At 49.1% G+C, this 21,143-nt stretch overlaps 1 protein-coding gene across 3 annotated transcripts in view; it reads left to right on the top strand.

The window, feature by feature from the left end:
* KIAA1671 (KIAA1671 ortholog) overlaps window positions 1–21,143 on the top strand; it is a 186,173-nt gene that overhangs the window by 32,546 nt on the left and 132,484 nt on the right. The gene's annotated exons all lie outside the window — the stretch shown is intronic.

The raw sequence follows: 21,143 nt of genomic DNA, 5'->3' as shown, positions 1-21,143 counted from the left end.
TCCTGAGAGGTTGTCTCTGGGGTTTAGGTATGTTGCCAGCGGGTGGGGGTAGGGACCAGGGCTTGGACCCTGCCAGAGCTGAGACTGACCCCTAAAGAGCTGGATTCTTTAAGGATGCCCATGCCCGGTCTCTGCCAGGAAACCAGAGTCTTAACTTGCCATGTTGTGGCTGTAGGCTCTGGGCTTTTAGTGGAGGATATGGTCTCAGGTGAAGGGAACACACCTACTATGTGCTTGTAAAATCCTGTCTTTGTAATTGCCGACTTGTGTGAACATTATGTGTGTCCCCTGCCACCCCCAAGCTGGCCCCGTCTTGTTCACAGGTGCATCCCGGCTCCTGGTACAGTGCCTGGCACATAGTAGGAGACCAGTAAAAGTGGAGTCAATAAATAAGCAGTGCCAAGCACTTTTACGTCCTTAGCAAACCTCTCAGCCACTTTTGGAACTGGATAGGATCACAAACCCATTCAACAGGTGAGGGGGCTGAGGCTAAGGAAGGTAAGGAGCCCGAGTGCACAAAGGCAGGATTTGAGTTCGATTCTGCACGCTGTGAGCTGCAACCCGAAGCTCTCTTCTGAGTCAGATGCCCACTTGCCAGGTGCCGATCTCAAAGCAGCTCTCTCTGCCTCTCCCTCTACCTGCCTTGGAGCCAGCAGTTCTCACCTGGACGCACAGGATGGAGGATGCTGACATGTGAGACGCCCTCCCCTGGGAGTGGGGGACTCAGGGAGGCTCCTGGCAGGCAGGCGGTAACTCCACCCTCTCCCACTCAGGAAAGCAGATCAGGATGCAGGGGAGGCAGGGAGAGGAAGGTGTTTCTGGGAGAACCCCAAGTGCACTATCATAGGTGGCCTCAGATCTGCTCATTGTCCCTTGTCCAGATTCAGCCCTTGCCACTTTTTGCCACTTCAGCCCAGCCAGGTTAGCAGAAATTGCCTTTCCCTCAATGCCCTGAGCTCTTTTCCAACTCTAGACCTCATGGTCTTCCCTTGGCTGGCTCCCTCTGATCCTTTAGGTTATGCAGCTGAAATGCCACCTCCTCCAAGAAGTCTTCCTTGATCACCCAATCCATGGGGCTCAACCATGATTCACTTCACAGACCTCATTCCCTTCACCTCCCTTGCCACATGCTGCCATCTTTGTCCGTGTTGGCTTATCCATTCCCTGTCTTTCCCACTTCCCAACTCTAAACTCTGTGTAAACAGGGTCCTCGAGTTTTGAGTTCATCAGTATCTCCCCATCCCCGAACATGGGGCCTGGCACATAGTGGGTCAATAAATCTTTTGAATGATTGGTAAAAGAGCAACTTGCAAACATTTGGCCAGCGCATGCGTTGGCACCTCCCACCGTCTTGGTCATCGGTGGGTTGTGGACCGTTTCACGATGGGGTGTGTCTCACCATCGCATCACGAGACCCTAGGGGAGAATGGGTGTTCTGAGCACGTCCATCTCTTGTGAGTCAGTGACTTTGGGAAAAGACGGGTATCTTAGGTTGGGCTCCCCCAGAAGCATAGCCTGAGTCAGGGGTGCCAGGGCAAGTGATTTATTTGGGTGGTGGGACACGATTAGGCTTTGCTAACAATCAAAGCAGCTGGGGGCAGCTGGGGTATGAAGTATGCTGGGAACCTCAGGGAGACTATGAAACACGCTTCTAAATTGTCCCACCAGCAGTAGAAAGTTGTCCACCAGTGCCAAGGAGGTTTGGGTGGGGCTCTGACAGCATCTGCCACAGTGGGCAGGCTCTTACTCGGTGGCTGGCATGCCCGGCCTGGCAAGCTCTGGCGGGGACCTGCTGGCTCCAGCAGACAGAGGGGGTTGCTGGCTCTGGTGAACCCGAGCATGAGCCCAGAGGCTGTGAGCAGGGAGAGGTTGGTTACTTGTTCCTGTTTCTGCCGAGATCTGGGGCTATTTGCACATCGTTGCCACTTTGGGTGTAAAAGGATCTCCGAGCCCAGGGAGGTCATTTTCTTGGATTCATCTTCTGAGGAGGAGTTTTATCATAAGCAGAACTCCTGTGTACTGAGCGCCTGCTGTATACACTTCCCAAGCCTCTTTGGTTCCTTGTGTTGTCGGAGATGCTGGACGAAGTCTGTCTGTCCCTCCCCCCAGCTCTCCACGTCTTTCCTGCGCTTGTACCGAAGGCCACAGGTCTAGCCCCGCAGGCCCCCTCCTCGTCCCAGTCTCTCTAAATGGTTAATAGTACTACTATTGATGAGGACAGTCATCGATGTGTGTGGCACCCACAGGCGTTGTCCTAAGCACTTTGCAAGTGTGATTCCTTTAATCCTCACAAAAGCACAGGAAATACCTACCCATGATTCCATCTTATACTTGAGGAAGCCAACGCTCAAAGAGGTGGAGTTACTTGCTCAAGGTCACACAGCTGGTGAGATCAAGACAGGACTGGATGCCCAGCTGGTTGACACTAGAAGTCCACGCTCTGCCCCGTCCTACAGAGGGACACGAACAGGGCGAGGAGAATGGGGGGATCCTGGCTGCCAATCCTGCATGTTGTCCCCCAAGCATGTCATCCTCTGTGCTCTTAATAATTGCTGATTACCCTGAGCAAAATTAAGGTCTAGAAGAACTGAGTGCAGGTGGTTTTTAATCTGAATTTAGGAGATGGTTGTGTTTTCTGTCACCAGATCAGGTAGATTGCCTTTAGGGGAGGGGCTTGATGACTCATCAGGGAACAGACCCCTTCTGCCCAGGTGGCTCTTAGAGCCCGTGGTTGGGAGGGGTGGCTCAGGGGAGGGCCCTCTCTGCCCTTCTTAGCTTCATTGCTGGTGGCTGAAAGCAAGAAGGTTTTGATGGGGGTCCTTCTGTATATCTTTTAGAGATAAAAGTGAAAGGACTCGGGAGCAGAGGGTAGACCCTCCCCCAACACACATGCACGCATGCGCACGCAGACACACACACACACACACACACACACACACACACACACACACACACACACACACACACACACACACACACACAGTGGACATTCCCTCCCCTTACAGCTGGGCTCCTGGTCCATCCTCAGTCTGTCACTGTCATTCACGTTAGACTTACCAGTGGGAGGCAGTGCATTGTCCCAGAGTCCAGGCCAGTGGAGACCCTGGAGTCTGTCTTAGGTAGGGTTTGGTTCCCGAGAACCAAGCTTCGGACGGGAAGCATTGATTGGATGGGGGAGGGGTGCTCTCAGGAGTGGGGGAGTGAGGGAAGGAGGAGCGGGCAGGGGAAGGGATGTGGCCTCACCCAAGTTTAGCTTCGCCTGAACCACTGGGGGGCTCTGGAGCCACAGAATGAATCCTGCCTTGATGCAAGGGTAAGTGGCCTTTTGTATCCCATATATGTGAGTCACTGGCTGTGGATGCCCTGGTTGGTAGGGGGTTTGCAGGGAGGGTTGGAGGTCTTGGCCTTTTGGAGGACAGCTTTCCTGGAAAAGTATGTATCTGTGAACAGACAACCCTCATAGCAGCTGCGGGGAGGGTGCAGCACCAGGGAAGGGGATCTGGTGGAGGGAGAAGGCAACAGTGTCTCCTGGTGGTTCTATGCTACATTTGTCCCTAATTGGCTGTGTGACCTTAGGCAAGTCACTTACCCTCTCTGGGCCCAGATTTCACCTTCTATACCTGGAGGGAGTTGCGCAGAATCATCTTGGCCCCATCCCTTTTTTTTTTTTTTTTTTTGTGGTATGCGGGCCTCTCACTGTTGTGGCCTCTCCCGTTGCAGAGCACAGGCTCCGGACGCGCAGGCTCAGCGGCCACAGCTAATGGGCCCAGCCGCTCCACGGCATGTGGGACCTTCCCGGACCGGGGCACGAACCCGCATCCCCTGCATCGGCAGGCGGACTCCCAACCACTGCACCACCAGGGAAGCCCGGCCCCACCCCATTTTTAACCTCCATCAAATGACTCATTTTCTCCTTCAGACATTCATTTGTTTCAGCAAATGTTTATTGTTTACCTATTATGTGCCAGGTGACTTGCTAGGCTCTGATGATGAGACGGGGAGGGAACAGGACAGAGAGGGTCTCAGCCCTCAGGGGGTAAGACAATCAATTCAACAGACTTAAAACAGTAGGATCAGTGTCACAAAGAAGCAGAGAGATGTGGGGATGAAAGCCTACCTGGGGTGGGAGCAGAGGTCTGGGAAGGCTTCCTGGAGGAGAAGCATTTCATCAGAGAGCTGTTGCTGCATGAACGCACATGGGTACTGACATCACCCGGGAGAAACAAATGACCGGCATTTCCTTGCAGGTCTCTTTCCCATCTGAGGGTGGAATTCTTACAGATCCTGACTCCCTCCAGACCAAAGCAAACTGAGATCTCCAGGCTGGGTGGAGCTGGGGGAATGGGAGGGGGCACTTGGTAGGAGATGAGGTCCTGGGGTATGTGGGAGGCACATCAGGCAGGGTTGTGGTGAGGGGCATGGCTTCATTTCGTAAGCACCTGCAGGCCATTGGAAGTTTGAGGGCTTGTTTTCTCAGGCATAACTTACAGTAAAGTACACGAATCTTATGTGTAAACTGGACACACGTTTGCATATGAACACAGCACGTAACCACCACTCATATCAAGATATAGAACATTCCTAGGCCCCTAGAAAGCTTCATTATACCCATCCTAGTCAATGCTCCCCAAATTGACCTACCTTCTATCACCATTGGCTAGTTTTGCCTATTTCCTGAACTTCGTGTTAGTGCAATTTTACTGTACGAGTGCTTTTGGGTCCCGCTTGTTTTGCTCATCGTAATGTCTATGAATTTATCCGCGTGTTTGCATGTTGCCATAGTTTGGTTTTTTTCATTGCTGTATTATATCCCATCATATGAGTATGCTGCGATTTATCCAGGCTACCGTGGATGGACACTTAGGTGGTTTCTAGGTTTTGGCTATGACGAATGAAGCTACTGTGGACATTCGTGTACACGTCTCTTGTGGACCTGAGCTCATTTCTTTCGGGTAAATACTCAGGAGAGGAATTGCTGGGTCGTAAGTTAGATGCAGGTCAGCTTGAGTAGGTTCTGCCCAACAGTTTTCTAAAGTGTGCCAGTGTAAAAACGGTTCCACTTCCCCCCGGTCAACATGTCAGTCTGTTGTTTTGGCCATTGTGGTAGATGTCCGGTAGTATCTCATTGTGGTTTTAATTTGTTTGCCGGATGACCAGTGAAGTTGAGCATCTTTTCATGTGCTTATTGCTCATTTGGAGATTTTTTCTGTGTGTGCGCAGTGCCCATTCAAGTCTCTGGTCCTTAAAAAAAAAGCAAACAATAAGCCAGATTGTCTTTTTCGTATTGGTTTAGAGTTCTTTATGTGTTCTGGATAGAGTCCTTTGTGAAGTATATATGTCTGTGTGCATACACATGTGCACATGTATAAATATGATATAATATTTTAAATTATATTTATAAACATAATATAGATGAAATACTATATATCATACCATTTGTATACATAATATTTTATCCCAGTCCATGTCTTGCCTTTTCATTCTCTCCATGGTGTCTTCTGATGAACAGAAGTTTTCCTTCATTTTATTTAAGATCAGTTTTTCCCGTGTTTCCTTCTAGAAGCTGTACTGTTTTACCTCACAGGAAGCACTGTGAGGCGAGTGTGAAGGTGAGAGAGGGAAGGCAAGGAGCTAATAGAGGGTGTGTCATGGAGACAGGGCATAACGTGCACCTCAGAGTCTTCCCCCAGAGAGGGAAGGAGCTGGGGTATTGATACACCAGTTGCCATCTGTCTATGGTGGAGGGCTGCGCATGGGGCACTGCCCAACTGGCACTTCTGGCCTGTGCTCCCATGGCCAGAAACCAAGCCAGAGAGTTGCAGCCATCTTCAGTAGGCAGCCTTCTGCATCCCGGGGTGGGTGCTGAGAGTGGAAGGCAGGACAACTGAGGTGTCTGATGCACCCTTCTCGAGAAAGGCTTGGGCTCTCTGACATTCGTATTATATTCAGAAATTTAGTCTGTTTCACTTTGTGCTTTCACGTACCTAGCATTTCTCTTTTAATTTGTTTATTTTATTTATTAATTTTTGGCGGCATTGGGTCTTCCTTGCGGTGCACGGGCTTCTCGTTGCGGTGGCTTCTCTTGTTGCGGAGCAGGGCTCTAGGCGCGTGGGCTTCAGTAGTTGTGGCACGAGGGCTCAGTAGTTGTGGTTTGCGGGCTCTAGAGTGCAGGCTCAGTAGTTGTAGCACACGGGCTTAGTTGCTCCACGGCATGTGGGATCTTCCCAGACCAGGGCTCGAACCCGTGTCCCCAGCATTGGCAGACGGATTCTTAACCACTGTGCCACCAGGGAAGTCCACGTACCTAGCATTTTTAAAACGTTTCTTTTTTTTCTATCATGAGCACATTTATTTGATCAGAAGTCAGCACAGCAAAGGAGTCCAGACGGTGGGCTTCGTGGTCTTGGTGTCTCTGGGCCTCAGTTTCCTCATCTATAACATGGGAGTAAAACACTACTACCTGCCTCAGAGGTTGCCGGGAGAAGTGAAGCTTTGCCTGTAAAGTGTTTCACCTGGAAACTGGCTACACATTCAATAAATAGAAACTGTTTTTGTTGTGATTAGTATTGTATAAAGTTAAGAAATTATAAATAAGCAAAAAAATAAAAATAGATTAAAATCCCCTGTAGTCTCATCTCCCTCCCACTTAGAGTCGCCCGCTCTGAACGTTTCTTATAGATTCTTCTAACACTTTCTGTAAGCCTCCTTGTGTCCATATTTGTATACCCATCCATGTGCATCTACATGAAACAAGAAATGGGATCCCCACGGTCCGTATCTTACCTAAGCGTTTACAGTTTAACTTGTACTGATTTATTTGGCCAGGTCATACATTCACGGGGCTCAAAACGCAAAGTTACCAGGGTGCAGACAGTGAGAAATCTCCCTCCCATTTCTGGCCCTCAGTTCACCCATTTCCCTGCCTGCCACCGCCAGGGAATGAATTTAAAATTTATTTTTAATTGTATTCCCCCCTGCCACCCTGAAACTCTTTGTAACTGCCTCTGTTGGGCAAGGAGCCCCTTATATCCTTGTAAGTGGCAAAGGTTACCCTAGAAATTGAACCATGTTAGCCTTGTGTGTTGATGGTGTCATTCTGGCCCTGTAGATAGAGGTTTTCTTAGCGCTGTATGCCAGTTGATAAAGATGATGGATTAGGGGGTCAAAGGGACACTGGCTGATCTCTCAAACACGTGACACTCCTAGCTTTAAACCACAAGTGCTCTGTGCCCGTAATGAATGGCTGAAACTGTTGTTAACCAGAACCTTTCATTAACCGGGGCCTCTCCTCTGCCTCCCTCGCCTCTCACCCTGCGTTTAAGGCAGAGAGAGAAAGAGGTCAAAATAAACAGTTCTCGGTGATGCTAAAGGTCATGACTCCTGACAGTGGGTGAGTAATTCATGGTTCAGTTAAATAAGGTTGGGCCTGGGGTTGAGGCAGCCAGCCCTGTGGCCCAGGCCTCCTCCGTGTTAAGAAGGCTGAGGATGAAATTAGAAGATCCGGGGACTGAGTGCCAGCTTGTCCCTTCCCGCCCCTGTGACTCTGAGCCTCAGTTTCACATCTGTATATTGGGAATGTACAGTGCGGTCCAATAGAACTTTCTGCACTGCCCAGTAAGGCACCCAGCCTCCCGTGCCTGTTGAGCCCTTCAAATGGGGCTGGCATGACCAAGGCACTGAATTTAAAATTGTATTTAATTTTAATCAGTTGACATTTAAATTTTAGTAGCTGCATGGAAAAGTGCAGTGCCAGGACCTACCTTGTAGGATTTGATACTGTCAAGGTCCAAACAAGCAGGAATGGAGGGTTAAGAATTTTGGTGGCTCTGGTGGGGCTAACCCAAAGGACTTCACAGAGGCTTGAGCTTTGGGGTTATTTAGGTAGCCATTCAGCTACGTGCCGCCTCCTCCAGACAGTCCTCCCTTTCCTTTCTCCCCAACCAACTTAAGCTCTGTATGAGTTTCCTATTGCTGCTGTAACAAATTACCACAATTTACTGGCTTCAACAATGCAAGTTTATTACCTTATAGTTCTGGAAGTCAGAAGTCTAGTGAAGGTCGGCTGGGGTGTGTTCCTTGCAGAGGCTCTAGGGGAGCATCCATTTCCCTGCCTTTTCCAGCTTCCAGAGGTTGCTGCATCCCTTGGCTTGTGGCCCCGCATGGCTCTAATCCCTGTTCCCTTCATCACATTTTCTCTCTCTGACTCTGACCCACTTGCCTCTCTTCCATAAGGAACCTTGTGATGACGTCGGGCCCACCCAGCTAATCCAGGATAATTTTCCTATCTCAAGAGACTTCGCTTGGTCACATCTGCAAAGATAACAGAGTCACAAGTTTTGGGGATCAGGACGTGGACATCGTTGGGGGGCATTATTCTGTCTACTCTAAGCCCTTCCTCCCGAGGGCCTCAGTCTCACCTCCCTGCTGTGGTCACTGTCTGTGGCCATGTCTGCAGCCGTGTTTGCCTCCCCAGCTAGACTGTGCTTTGAGCACAAGGATGTTTTGCCCCAAAACTTGCCTGAAAACCCAGTCTGAGCTAGACAGGTCCCGTGAAGGACAAAATGGCAAAGTGTATACACTGTGGAGTCAAACACCTGAGTGGAATCCCAGATCTGCTAACTTACTAAGCAGTTGACCTCAGCCAATCACTTTGCCTTTTGAAACCTCAGTTTACCTATCTATAGAAAGGGGATAATAATAGCATCAGCCCCAGAAGGTCATTGAAGAGATTAACAGGGCCCAGCACAGGGGTAGGGGTGGAGGTGGGTGGGGGCGTGGCGTGGGGAGGGGAGGGGAGGCCAGCACTTAACCCAGCAACTGTTGGCTGCTGCAGGATGAACTGGGTGGGATTGAACTGGGTGGGATTGGGAGGGAGGCTGCCTGAGTTCAAATCCCAGCTCCACCCCATGGGCAAATTGCTAAACCTCCCTTGGCATCGTTGTCCTCATCCATCAAGTGGGCCTAATCATGCGACCCACTCCAGAAGGTGGATTAAGTGGGGAAGTTCATTTAACTCACAAAATGAGTGCCCAATTAGTGTTCGTGATCTGATGATGGTAATTATTAACAGCAAGCTTTCCCCGAGCCCAGCACTTAATAGGTTGGGGGACAAAGCAATTGAATAAACTTGGGATTGTTCATTGGGTTCTCTTTTTGGCAGCCGGGCCAGGTATATTTCTTCAGCTCCACTGAGGCCTGGGTTCTGTGCCAGGAGGGCCTGTCTGTCGTGCCCCGAGGCTGGCAGCGCCAGGCCCTGACAGGTTTACAGGGGAGCTGGGAAGCTGGTCCCAGAGGACGAGGAGGAAGAGTCATTGGTTGCCTGAAGGGTATCGGAGGCACAGTGACCCTCCTGGGAAAACCAGGAGAGGACATATCAGCCGTCACTGCAGGTTCACTGCCATGGGCGGAGCCCCGATGAGAACGGCTGGTGGGGATGGAGTGGGGTGGGTGCAGCAGCCGGGGATGGACCTGGGACTGTTTACATCCCTGGGACACCACTTCGGTCTTGACCATCCTTTCAGGCTTTTCTTGCACCTGGTTTTGGGAGGGTTGCTCTTTGGTGTCTACATTCTTCGGTGCTTCCGCCTGATTCTAATCAAGGCTTGTGTAGGTGACAGGCTGGTATTGGATCTTAGACCAGCCTTGAGAAGAGTATCCACTTACCCAGTCCCTGAATCACTATCTCTCCCAAATTCCTTCATCAGAGAGCTATTCCTTTAAATCTAGCTAAAAAACTCCCACCAACCCACACATCCCTCCATCAGTCTTCATGTTCTGTTTGTTTATTTGCTCATTTATTTATCATGCATTTGAAGAAACCTACTGTGTATGTGCCAAGTATACTGATGGTGTTTTACATGCACCATCTTCTTTAATCCTCGGAATCCTTTGAGGTAGGTATCACTGAATTTAATTTACCCATGAAGAAACTGAGCTTTCAGGGGTGAAGTGGCTTGTCAAAAGCACTACTACAGGGCTTCCCTGGTGGTGCAGTGGTTGAGAGTCTACCTGCCAATGCAGGGGACACAGGTTTGTGTCCCGGTCTGGGAAGATCCCACATGCCGTGGAGCGGCTGGGCCTGTGAGCCATGGCCACTGAGCCTGCACGTCCGGAGCCTGTGCTCCGTGACGGGAGAGGCCACAGCGGTGAGAGGCCTGCGTACCGCAAAAAATAAATAAATAAATAAATAAATAAAAGCACTACTACATTCACTGTGTTTACTTAGAAGACATTTGTCCACTTAACAAATTTGTACCCAAACTCCCTGTGTCCGTTAGGAATGCTTTTGCCTTCGTGTAACAGAAACCTTAACAATGGCTTAAATAGTACATTGTTATTTTTCACATAACAATAACAACAACAAAAATCCAGAGGAGAACGGTTCAGTTAGTTTAGTAGCTCAGCTATGTCATCAAGGTCTTTTCCATGTCACTATCCTTAAAGTATCACTTGTGATCCCGTGGTCCCAAAATGGTTGCCTTGGTTCCAGGCATCACATCTTTGTTCCAGGCAGGAAAATGGGGAAGGAGCACCACAAGCTGCATCTGCCTGTTTTTGACTCCAATGCCATGATCTTTCCACTTTACCAGTGAATTCCAGTCACATGGGCTTTTTAAAAAATAATTAATTAAATAATTGATTTATTTTTGGCTGGGTTGGGTCTTCGTTGCTGCGCGGGGGCTTTCTTTAGTTGTGGCGAGCGGGGGCTACTCTTCGTTGTGGTGTGTGGGCTTCTCATTGCGGTTGCTTCTCTTGTTGCAGAGCACGGGCTCTAGGCGCGTGGACTTCAGTTGTTGTGGCTTGCAGGCTCTAGAACGCAGGCTCAGTAGTTGTGGCTCACGGGCTTAGTTGCCCCATGGCTTGTGGGATCTTCCTGGACCAGGGCTCGAACCCGTGTCCCCTGTCTTGGCAGGCGATTCTTAACCACTGTGCTACCAGGGAAGCCCCTGTCACATGGACTTTTGCCATTTGTACATAACCCCTGTATCATCATTTTATTTTTAAACTTTCACTTTTCCGAAAGTTAAATAAAATTTTAAAGGAACCATTACAAACATCTTACTGTAAATAGCAAACCAGTGTCACTTGTCTTAAATTGAAAACAACAGTAAAATTAAATACAATGAAAATAAAATTATATTTTAAAATTTGCTGCTGCAGCTGATGGTCTGAGCTTGGAGCTGTGTCTTCTTTCTTAAACCTGGGAGATTAGCAGATAGTGTAGGTGTTAAAGTCATGGTGGCACCAAGCAGAGATGGGCTCAGGAACTGCATGAGAAGGCACCCATGAGAATCAGAAAGGAAACAGTTTGCACAGAATGTCATTCACAGAAGCTTCATGCTGTGCCTGGATGTCAAAGCACCCTAAGTGTTACCAAAGACCATCTTGTGTCCCGCATGGGCTGCCTCCCACCACTGGGGAACCCAGCACTCTCCTATTCTGCCTTTCCCGTGCCAGGCATCAGGTAGGTTCTGGGAACGGGAACCCAGAGCCGGAGGGGTCTGTGTCCTGGGTGGGCTCAGGAGGGATCTGTAAATCTTGCGGGGGGGAGACTGTCAGGCTTATCTCTGATACAAGGCATGATGATCAGGTAAATAGCCAAAGAAGGTTGGAAGACACTTTGGCTTAGGAAGTCAGCGCAGGCTTCCTGGAAGAGGTGTCCCTTAGTCTGCTGTAAAAGCATGATTGGGATTTGGGCAAATGGAAATTGTGCTGTGGGTAAAGGGCTCTCCACGGAGAAGAAATAAGTGAAAAAGATACTCAGGTCCTGGGGTACCTTTGGGGATCTGGGAGTGGGGGCAGGGCCTGTAGTACAGATCATGTTGGTTAGTTTTGGCCTGTGGGTGGGTTGGTGGGGGGGGTCTTGAATACCTTGTCCAAGGCAATGGACAGTGGGAGACATTTATTTTGGAGCTGGGGAACACATGATCAGACCTTCCCAGGGTTTGAGTTTGAACATAAGGCAGCTCTTGGGCCAAAATAAGCTAATTCCTCCAGAAACCTATCTGTGCTCGGAGGGAATTATTTATTTATTTTTCTGAAATGCAGCATGCGCCTCTCAGGCTCCCTAAGGAGAGAGCATGTTATACTCAGATTTTTCTGAGCCCAGCATTGATCTGTGTGTCGTGTTGAACTGAGCTCTGAGGTTGAATTTCCTCTGCCGTGAACGTCATTTCTGGGGCAGGGCTTTCTTCCTGCCTACCCTTCCGACGCCAGGCTGGACACAGCCTCTGGGCTGGGCCCAGACTCACCTCTCCCTGTGAGCCGTTCTAATTGCCCTTGCAAATCTTACAGTCAAGTGCGTGATGATGGTCCGGCCATAAGTGAGACCCAGTAAAGCTGCCAGTGATGGCACAGTCAGCCCTGGGGCCCTGGTTTATTTCTCATCTTTACTGGATCTGCCCCAGGGCAGAGGTTAAGAACCCTGGCCTCCTAAGCTTTGACTCAAGTCAGCATGGGACATGTTTCCCTTAGGTGTGAAGGGAAACACATGGATGTATGCTCCATTCTGCATATATCCAAAGCTCTGAAAAAAGTGTACACCCTTGGAACCAGCCAGCCCACTTCTAGGCAACATTTACCTTGGGAAAGTCATTGCACGTGGGTGTTCATTGAAGTGTTGGTTTTAATAGTCAGAGATTGGAAACAACCTAAGGATAAAATAGTGGAGGATGGATTCGATATAATGATGAGATATCCATGTAATGGGATACTGCAAAGCATGAGAAACGGCTGTAGAGTTGTGTAGCTATTGATGTGAAAGGTATTTATGACATATTTTGAAATTAAACAAAACAAAACAAGTTCCTAAACAGCACGCATGACCTGATTGCATTTTAGTTTTGACAAAAAGTTCCCACTTATATTAGAAATGGCCAGATGGATGGACATCAGAATGCTAGTAATGGCTGTTGGTTCTGGGTGGTGGGATATAGGATTATTAAAAACATTTTGCTCATTTATATTTTTGAATTTTTCTGCAATTACTATGTGGAGAACCTGAAGAGACCTCGTGAAGACGTAGGTCTCCGCCAGAAAAGCGTGAGAGCTTTAGATAACTTAAAGGGGGGATGTCATATCCTTGGGGGAGTCCAGTCTCTCAGGGGACTGAGTTCTCTACAGTCTAGAGCAGGGGTCACAAACTCTTTCTGTAAAGGGCTAGAGAGTAAATATTTTAGGCTTTCTGGGCCATACGGCCTCTGTGGCAACCACTCCGGTCTGTCTTCATACCTTGGAAGAAGCCACCATGTAAATTAATGGGTGTGTCTGTCTTCCAATAAAACTTTATTTACAAGAACAGGCAGTGGGCCAGATGTGGCCTACAGACTGTAGTTTGCCCATCCTTGATCCCAAGAAAAACAAACAAACCCAAGAAAGCTGCTTGCTTAATGGTTTTGGTGAGTGCTGTAGCCAGCCCAGAAATAGCACAAACAGTAGGAAGGAACAGGCCAATGCAAGTTGAAAAGGCGGATGTTTAAGTAAAGGCACGAAGGCCACTTGTAACGTTCTTTTTCCAAATCAGCAGTTGCACCTGGACAAGCGGTACTGGGGCGAGGCAGTTTGGATTATGCTTTGGCGTGTCTAAGATGCCAGTTAGCTCACCAGAGGCTCTGAAGAGTCTTGTGGGAAGGACAGTAGTTTACACGCTGTTGAGCTCGCATTTCCCAAACTCTTTCTACACCACAGGACCCTTTGTGTGGGTGTGAATGTGTACCGCCCATATCTTGTGGTACGGGGCCAGCTGGGAAAAAGCGCCCTCAAACTGTTCCTCTGTGTTCCAGAGTCTGAAAGGTCAGATGCCCTGAATTCTAATACATTACAACTTGAGATTGACACAGAAGTCAAGGCTGTACTAATTAAGGCAGTTCTTACAGAATCACACACATTGAGTAGGAAACTTAGCTCTCACTACTTCCGTCAACACTGAATGAGAATTTTATTGAGTCCCTTAACAATCCTTTATTGAGCACCAGTTGTTCAGAAGGAATCGTGGGGGACCAGGGGATGTAGAACAGTTGTCTCAGAATCTCGGAGAGCTGGGCTTCACGGGGGATGAGCCAGGGGCAGAGAAAAGTTGCATAATGCAAACCTGATAAGTCCTGGGGTTGAGCCAAACCACAGTCACAGAATCTGGCAGGGACTTGTCCAAGCTCTCATTGCAAGTTTGTGGAGGAACTGAGACCAGAACTAGGGTGAGAGACATATTGGGTGATTCCATTTCTTTGAAATATCCAGAAATGGCAACTCCTTAGAGACAGAAAGCAGAGTAGTGGTTGCCAGAGGCTGGGGAAGGGGAGGAGGGGGAGTGGCTGCTTCTTGGGTATGGGATTTCCTTTGGGGTGGTGAAAATGTTTCGGAAGTAGATAGTGGCGATGGTTGCACAATACCGTGAATTTACAAAATGACACTGCTTTCACGCTTTGAAATGGTTGAAATTATGAATTTCATGTTATGTGGTTTCTACCACAGTTTAAAAAAAAAAATGTAGGATGATGGAATAACTTATTGTCCAAACCCGGGCACTTTTGAGAGTGAACGCGTTCTGTCCCAGGTAAACCAGGATCTGTGATCACCTTGACTAAAATCACCCAGTTCTGACTCTCGGACCAGTGTTTTGTACCCTCCAATGCGACTCTGACTCAACAAAAGTGCATGGTTTTTCGAAAGTTGTGCCACTCAGACTTTTCACCAAGTAGCCCCACGTTGCCCCAAGGAGAATAAGTGAACAGGCTTGCGCTATATGACTGTGTTTCTCCCGTACCTTTGGGCCTTTGCACATGCTGTTCCCTCTCCTGGCTCCAACCTCCTCCTCTGCTTGGCTGTCTCCTACCAGTCTCAGATGAGATGTCACCTCTTCCAGGAAGGCATCCCTGACTACTCCTCCTTTGGGCTTTTACAGCCTCATTTTCTGCCCCTATTAGAGCACCCCCCGATTGTAATCAGGAATGGGGTCTCCTTTGCTTCCCATTGCATTCCTAACGGGGATGGGGGCAGAGCCGAGTGTGGACCATGAGAGCTTTTAATGGAGATTTGCCTAAAGGACATGGGTCCCCATGAGCTGAGTCACATGGTAATTAGAGCTTAAGCATTAGGTTTCCTTTATATTTGTCTTTAGTTTCTTGGGTTTTTTTTATTGTGGTAAAATATACATGGCATAAAATTTATCATCGTAACTATTTTTAAGTGTGTAGTTCAGCAGCGTTAAGTGCATTCACTCAACCATCACCACCATCCATCTCCAGAATTATTTTTCGTTTTTTTTTTTTTTTTTTTTTTTGCGGTACGCGGGCCTCTCACCGTTGTGGCCTCTCCCGTTGCGGAGCACAAGCTCCGGACGTGCAGGCTCAGCGGCCATGGCTCACGGGCCCAGCCGCTCCGCGGCATGTGGGATCTTCCCGGACCGGGGCACGAACCCGTGTCCCCTGCATCGGCAGGCGGACTCTCAACCACTGCGCCACCAGGGAAGCCCTCTGTTTCTTTTGATGGTAGACACCATAATGGGTGTGAAGTGTCCTTTACATTTGAACATCATAAAAAAGCACTTGTTCTAGTTAAGCCCATGTGGACTTTGGAAGGAATCCTATGGAGGGGAGGGTGGATCGGCATACCTCCTGCTGCCCACGGCAGATCCATTCACTCCTCCAGCTTCAGTTTCCTCACCTGTAAGATGGGCTTCATAATAGGACCTGCTTCTTTTTTTTTTTTGGCCATGCTGCATAGCATGAGAGATCTTAGTTCCCCAACCAGGGAGTGAACCCTCATGTCCTGCAGTGGAAGCACAGTCTTAAGCACTGGACTGCCTGGGGAGTCCCAGGACCTGCTTCTTTGTATTGTTAAGGGGCCGAAATGAGTCATATTCGTAAGGCACTTAGCACAGTTCCTGGCACACGCTTAGTGCTTAATAAATGATAGTTATCTTTATCCTCAGCTTTTTTAAAAAAAAAAATTTTATTTATTTATTTATTTGGTTGTGTCGGGTCTTAGGTGAGGCAGGCGGCCTCCTTAGTTGCAGCTTGCAGGCTCCTTAGTTGTGGCTCACTGGCTCCTTAGTTGCAGCTTGCAGGCTCCTTAGTTGTGGCTCACTGGCTCCTTAGTTGCAGCTTGCAGGCTCCTTAGTTGTGGCTCACTGGCTCCTTAGTTGTGGCACGCATGCGGGATCTAGTTCCCGGACCAGGGATCGAAACTGGGCCCCATGCATTGGGAGCACGGAGTCTTACCCACTGCACCACCAGGGAAGTCCCTATCCTCAGCTTTTGAAAGCTCTGAAAGTGGGCAGGAAGGGAGCCTTGGTACCTCTACATTTTGAATTGATGGGGAGAACACAGCTCAGAGGGAGACTTCCGGTATTGAGGCCTAAAAAGAAATCTGCACAAACAACATTAATGGAAATAAAAAGGAATCTCAAAGTGAAAACGAATTTAAAAATATAACAGTTCCACCCTTGTCCCCGACACTTTTCCTTTTCACCTGTCCCTTTCCCCTTCCAGACCTTGACCATTTGTATAAACAATTTTTGCTGTTGTCACAGCCTTGAATACAGAAAATTACCCACCTGCCACCCTCTCTCCAACAGCATTCTCATGAGCTCTTCTCACTTTCCTGCACAGGGTCCCCAGTCCTCACTTTCAAGAGATGCAGGACAGCCCCTTACATGTGGCTGAGAGACTTTCACCTTTTGTGGAGAATGTGGATTATTTCTACGTTTTTGCCATGATAGCCATGGCAGCCATCTTTTGGAAAAATAAATTAATTAATTTATTTATTTTCACTTTTGGCTGCGCTGGGTCTTCGTTGCCGTGCAGGCTTTCTCTAGGTGCGGCATGCGGGGGCTACTCTTCGTTGCGGTGTGTGGGCTTCTCATTGCAGTGGCTTCTCTTGTTGAGGAGCACGGGCTCTAGGCACGTGGGCTTCAGTAGTTGTGGCGCATGGGCTCAGTAGTTGTGGCTCGCGGGCTCTAGAGCGCAGGCTCAGTAGTTGTGGCTCACAGGCTTAGTTGCTCTGCAGCATGTGGGATCTTCCCGGACCAGGGCTCGAACCCGTGTCCCCTGCATTGGCAGGCAGGGAAGTCCCGCAACCATCTTTTCTGATCACAAACTCAGGCCATGTGGTGTGAAGGGATTTTTGTGCCACTTGTGGGCAGACTGGGAACTGGAGATCTGGTCTACCCGCTGACGTTGCAACTTTTGTGACATTTCAAATGGCTTCTGAGTCCTGGGTTTTTTCAAATAAGAGTTATCACCCTAAGTTCAGGGTGCGTTATTGCTGCACTTGGATGGACAACACTGCAGGGGGCATCTTTGTGTGTATGCCCCTTTGTGCATCCTTCCATAGGACACGTTTTTAGACGTGGGATTACTGAGTCAAAAATAAATGAATGTTTTTGGGGTGAGGTATATGGGGGGAAGCACTTGATTCATAGAAGATTTCAACTGTAACACTACCCCTCACTAGCTTGAGATCTGACTCATTTCCCTCATCTGTAGAATGGTGGTAATAAACTGAAAAGCACAAGATTGTTGAGAATATTACATGGGAGAAGGCAGAAGGTGCGGAGTCACTTAGCGTGGTCCCTGAGTCTTGATGGGGTCTCCAGTAACATTAGTGGAAAGTGAATATTGCCAAATTGCTTTTGTAACTTACATTGTCCCTGGGAGCAGATGAGCCTGTCAGTTTTCCCACACCCACGCCTGCATTGGATACTATTATTTTCTTCTTTCAGGGATGCTCTCCCTTGAGGTAGTTTTTGCACACTGACTTTATGTCCGGTGCGGCATCAGACCCTGGGGGTACAGCTGCGAACCAGACCCAGGACCCTCCTGACCTGGAGCTCCCCCCACTCTAGAGGCAGTCACCACATGTGGGATCAGTGCTGGACTAGGGAGAAGCTCTGGGAGTTAGATACCAGAGCAGAGAAGAGGCACCTGAACCCACCCTGGGGCATCAGGGAAGGCTTCCTGGAGGAGGCGGCTGCTTGGAGCTGAGATTAACCAGGCAGTAGGAAATGGCAGTGTAGAGGCGGGAAGGTGAGGAAAAGCATGATGTGTCTTGTGACCTGTCTGAGGTTCATGTGCTGCAGTAAGTATGTGAGTGAGTGTGAGAGACAGACAGATGGATGGAGGGGGAGGTGTCAATCATGAGACTGAAGCTGGAGAGATGAAGAGGATCCAGATCCTGCCAGGCCCCAGGGAAGGAGTTTGATCTTCATTTAGAGGGCAGTGGGGAGGTGGGGAGTGACATGGTGGCCCCTGCGTATCAGAGAATCACTCTGGCTGCTGCTAGAACAGATTGGAGGAGACACCAGCAGAGAAAGTTACTTACCTAACAACATTCTATGCCTCTTGCTTATTTATTTCGTTTATTGTCTTTTCCTATGTTCATGATTGTCAGCTCCATGGGAACAGGGCTTTCTGTATGTTTTGTTCACTGTTGTGTCCCCAGAGCCTGGTACATGGTAGGTGTTCAGTAACTGTGTATTGGAATGAATGAATGAATGAATGAGCTGGGGCCACAGCCATGGGGACGGAGAGGAGAGAATGCATACACTCCATCGATATTAGGCATTGGTCCCCCTCCCTCTGGGGCCTGTGGACGGACAACGCCCGTGCATTTACCGCAGCCCTGCTTTCCTGGGGAGACCTGGACACACACTTGCCCTTCACACGGGGCACCACACAGCCCTGCTTTCCTGGGGAGACCTGGACACGCACTTGGCCCCTCACACGGGGCACCACACAGGATGGATCCGCAGATTTGGGAGCCGAGGTCACATTCCGGAAGACGCTGGAAGGTGGCAGGACTGGCTCACGGCCCTCACCAGATTGTGGCATTCCCAGGAAGCGGCACCCAGAGATGGCTGAGTGAATGACTGTGAGCTCCCAGATCGGATTTAGGGGTGTCATTATGAAAGATTGGCAACAGCTGTTCAAATGAATCAACGCCTCTGAATCTGAGAGAGAAGCTACAAAATGGTTGGGTTCTGAATGGAAGGGCTTCTCCTGCCTCGTCCCTGTGAGGTTCTCTCGGATTCCCTGGGAGCCTGTGCGCTCCACGGTGCACCCGCAGCACCCAGCACAGAGCCTGGCTTGTAGAGGGAAGGTCAGAGGGATGGGAGGAATGAATGCTCGTGAACGACGCCTGTCTAATTTCAGCGACGATCGGTTCGGTGACTCAACCCTCAGGAACCTGGTTTTCTCTCCATGAAATCGCAGGAAATGGGGGAGATCGAGCCTGTGGACCTGGCAGGTTCAGCAACCGCAGAGGTACACCCACCACTACCCCCACTGCTGCCCCGCATCCTCCGTGTCCTGGTCCACTGCAGCCTCCTGACCTCCCAGATCAGCCTGGCTCCCCATCTGTCCCCCCATGCCGACCTTCACGGTTATTTGTAGATAAAACCAGACACAGCTCATACCTGGTGTCCCTGCTTTCTCCAGGGAGCTCTTGTTTACCTGGCTCTGGCCATCGTGCTAATATATTTAAAAAGAGTGAGCGAGGCCACCCCAGGAATAAACAGCATCTGTCCTCTGTGTGAGTGGGCTTCTGAAATGTTTTGGAAGAGACTAACATCTCTTAAATTAAGCATAACATATGTGATGCATTTAAAGCAAGCTTTTAAAGCGAACATTTCAGTTGGTTTCCTTGTATTTTACAACAGGTTAAAGGAAAACCTGAGAATCGTGGGTTTCTAGGTTTGGGAAAGAGTTCAAAATATTATTTAGCCATCCACTATGGTGGTTTAAAAACTCTTTTTTTTCCCCCTTTGTTCATTGATTGATTGATTCGTTCATTGATTCGTTCATGCAACCATATTTATAGACCAGGCATCTGCCTGGCATTTCAAATGGAAACTTGAGAGGGAGCCCAAGATAGAAAGGAGATTACAGATAACAGAGACACCGTTCTGGTTAAGAGGGGTGCGGACCAAGAGCCTTTGTCTTGTTTCCCCTTTTTCCTTCCCTGCAATCTGGCTACTGAGATGGGTTCAGAGATCCCAAAGTGGGGGCAGCATTTGTGAGCCATCAACCCTGATGCAGCAACAGCGCTCTTGGTGGTTCTTCCCAGGAAAAGCTGTATAGAGAAGCATTCGTTCATTCCACCTTTGGGCAGATGAGCCGGTGTGACAGTCCGGGGTTAATGTGGTCACAGCAGGTGTCTGACGACGGCCTGTCCCAGGCAGTGCATCAGGTGAAACTGGTGGGGCCTCTGGGCAGGGTCAGCAGGTTGAGCTCCCAGCTGGGCTCTTCGTAGCTCCTTGGTTCTGTCATTCAGTAGCAGTTGACCTGTGGCCACACCAGAACTTGCCAGAGCCAGAGGAACTCGTTCACCTTGTGACCAAGACTGCTTAGTGTCATGAAACTCAGGACTCTGGCCCTTATTTAGAATCTTAGAAGGGTGGGGAGCAGGGCCAGGAGAATAGTTCTTCATTCATTTCTTTATTCACTCAATAATTATGTGCTCAGTGCTCTTATCTGCCAGGCCACTGTGCTAGCTCTTGGGGATTCAGGGTGACTCCTGGGGGCTTCCCATTGATGTGAAATGAAGGATCTTGAACTATTAAATGTAGCTCTGAGGAGTCTGGCTGAGGGTCTGTGGGTCTCTCTGGACACGTAAGAGGGAGATTATACTAGGTTGGAGGGGGGCAGCTGTGTCTGGACTGCAATCTTAGGGGAGGGCCTGCGTCTGTGTGTAGTGACAGGGATATCTCAGAGAACAGGCACAGCACATGCAAAGGCCCTGAGGAGGCATGTGAGGACCTCCAAGAGATGCAATGTACAAATACTGCTGAGCAGGAGAACCAGGGGAAATAGCTCCCAAATTAGCCAGCTCTTTGAGTCTTCCGGAGTTCCCTCCTCTAAACCGAGGGAGTCTTCCGGGACCACCACTCCCAATTTTAGGCAGGTAATCCTCCTTTTCCTGTGCTCCCATGTCCCCCTTTATAAACCATGATGTTTATTGCCCAGTGTTGTAATCGCTTGTGTGTGTGTATGCGTGTGTGTGTTTCTCACACAAGACTCTGAGGTCCCTGGATGCAGGGGGTATTTCTTATTCATCCTTGTGAACGTGGTAGGTGCTCAGTAAACATGTATCAGAGGAACGGGGGAGATCTTTATGGAGCGCCTGCGGTTTGTACTCGGCACCCTTGA

The sequence above is a fragment of the Globicephala melas genome, chromosome 13 (genome assembly GCF_963455315.2).
Source record: "Globicephala melas chromosome 13, mGloMel1.2, whole genome shotgun sequence".
In the NCBI taxonomy this organism is placed as follows: domain Eukaryota; kingdom Metazoa; phylum Chordata; class Mammalia; order Artiodactyla; family Delphinidae; genus Globicephala; species Globicephala melas.
This window is presented reverse-complemented; position numbering and strand designations above follow the sequence as displayed.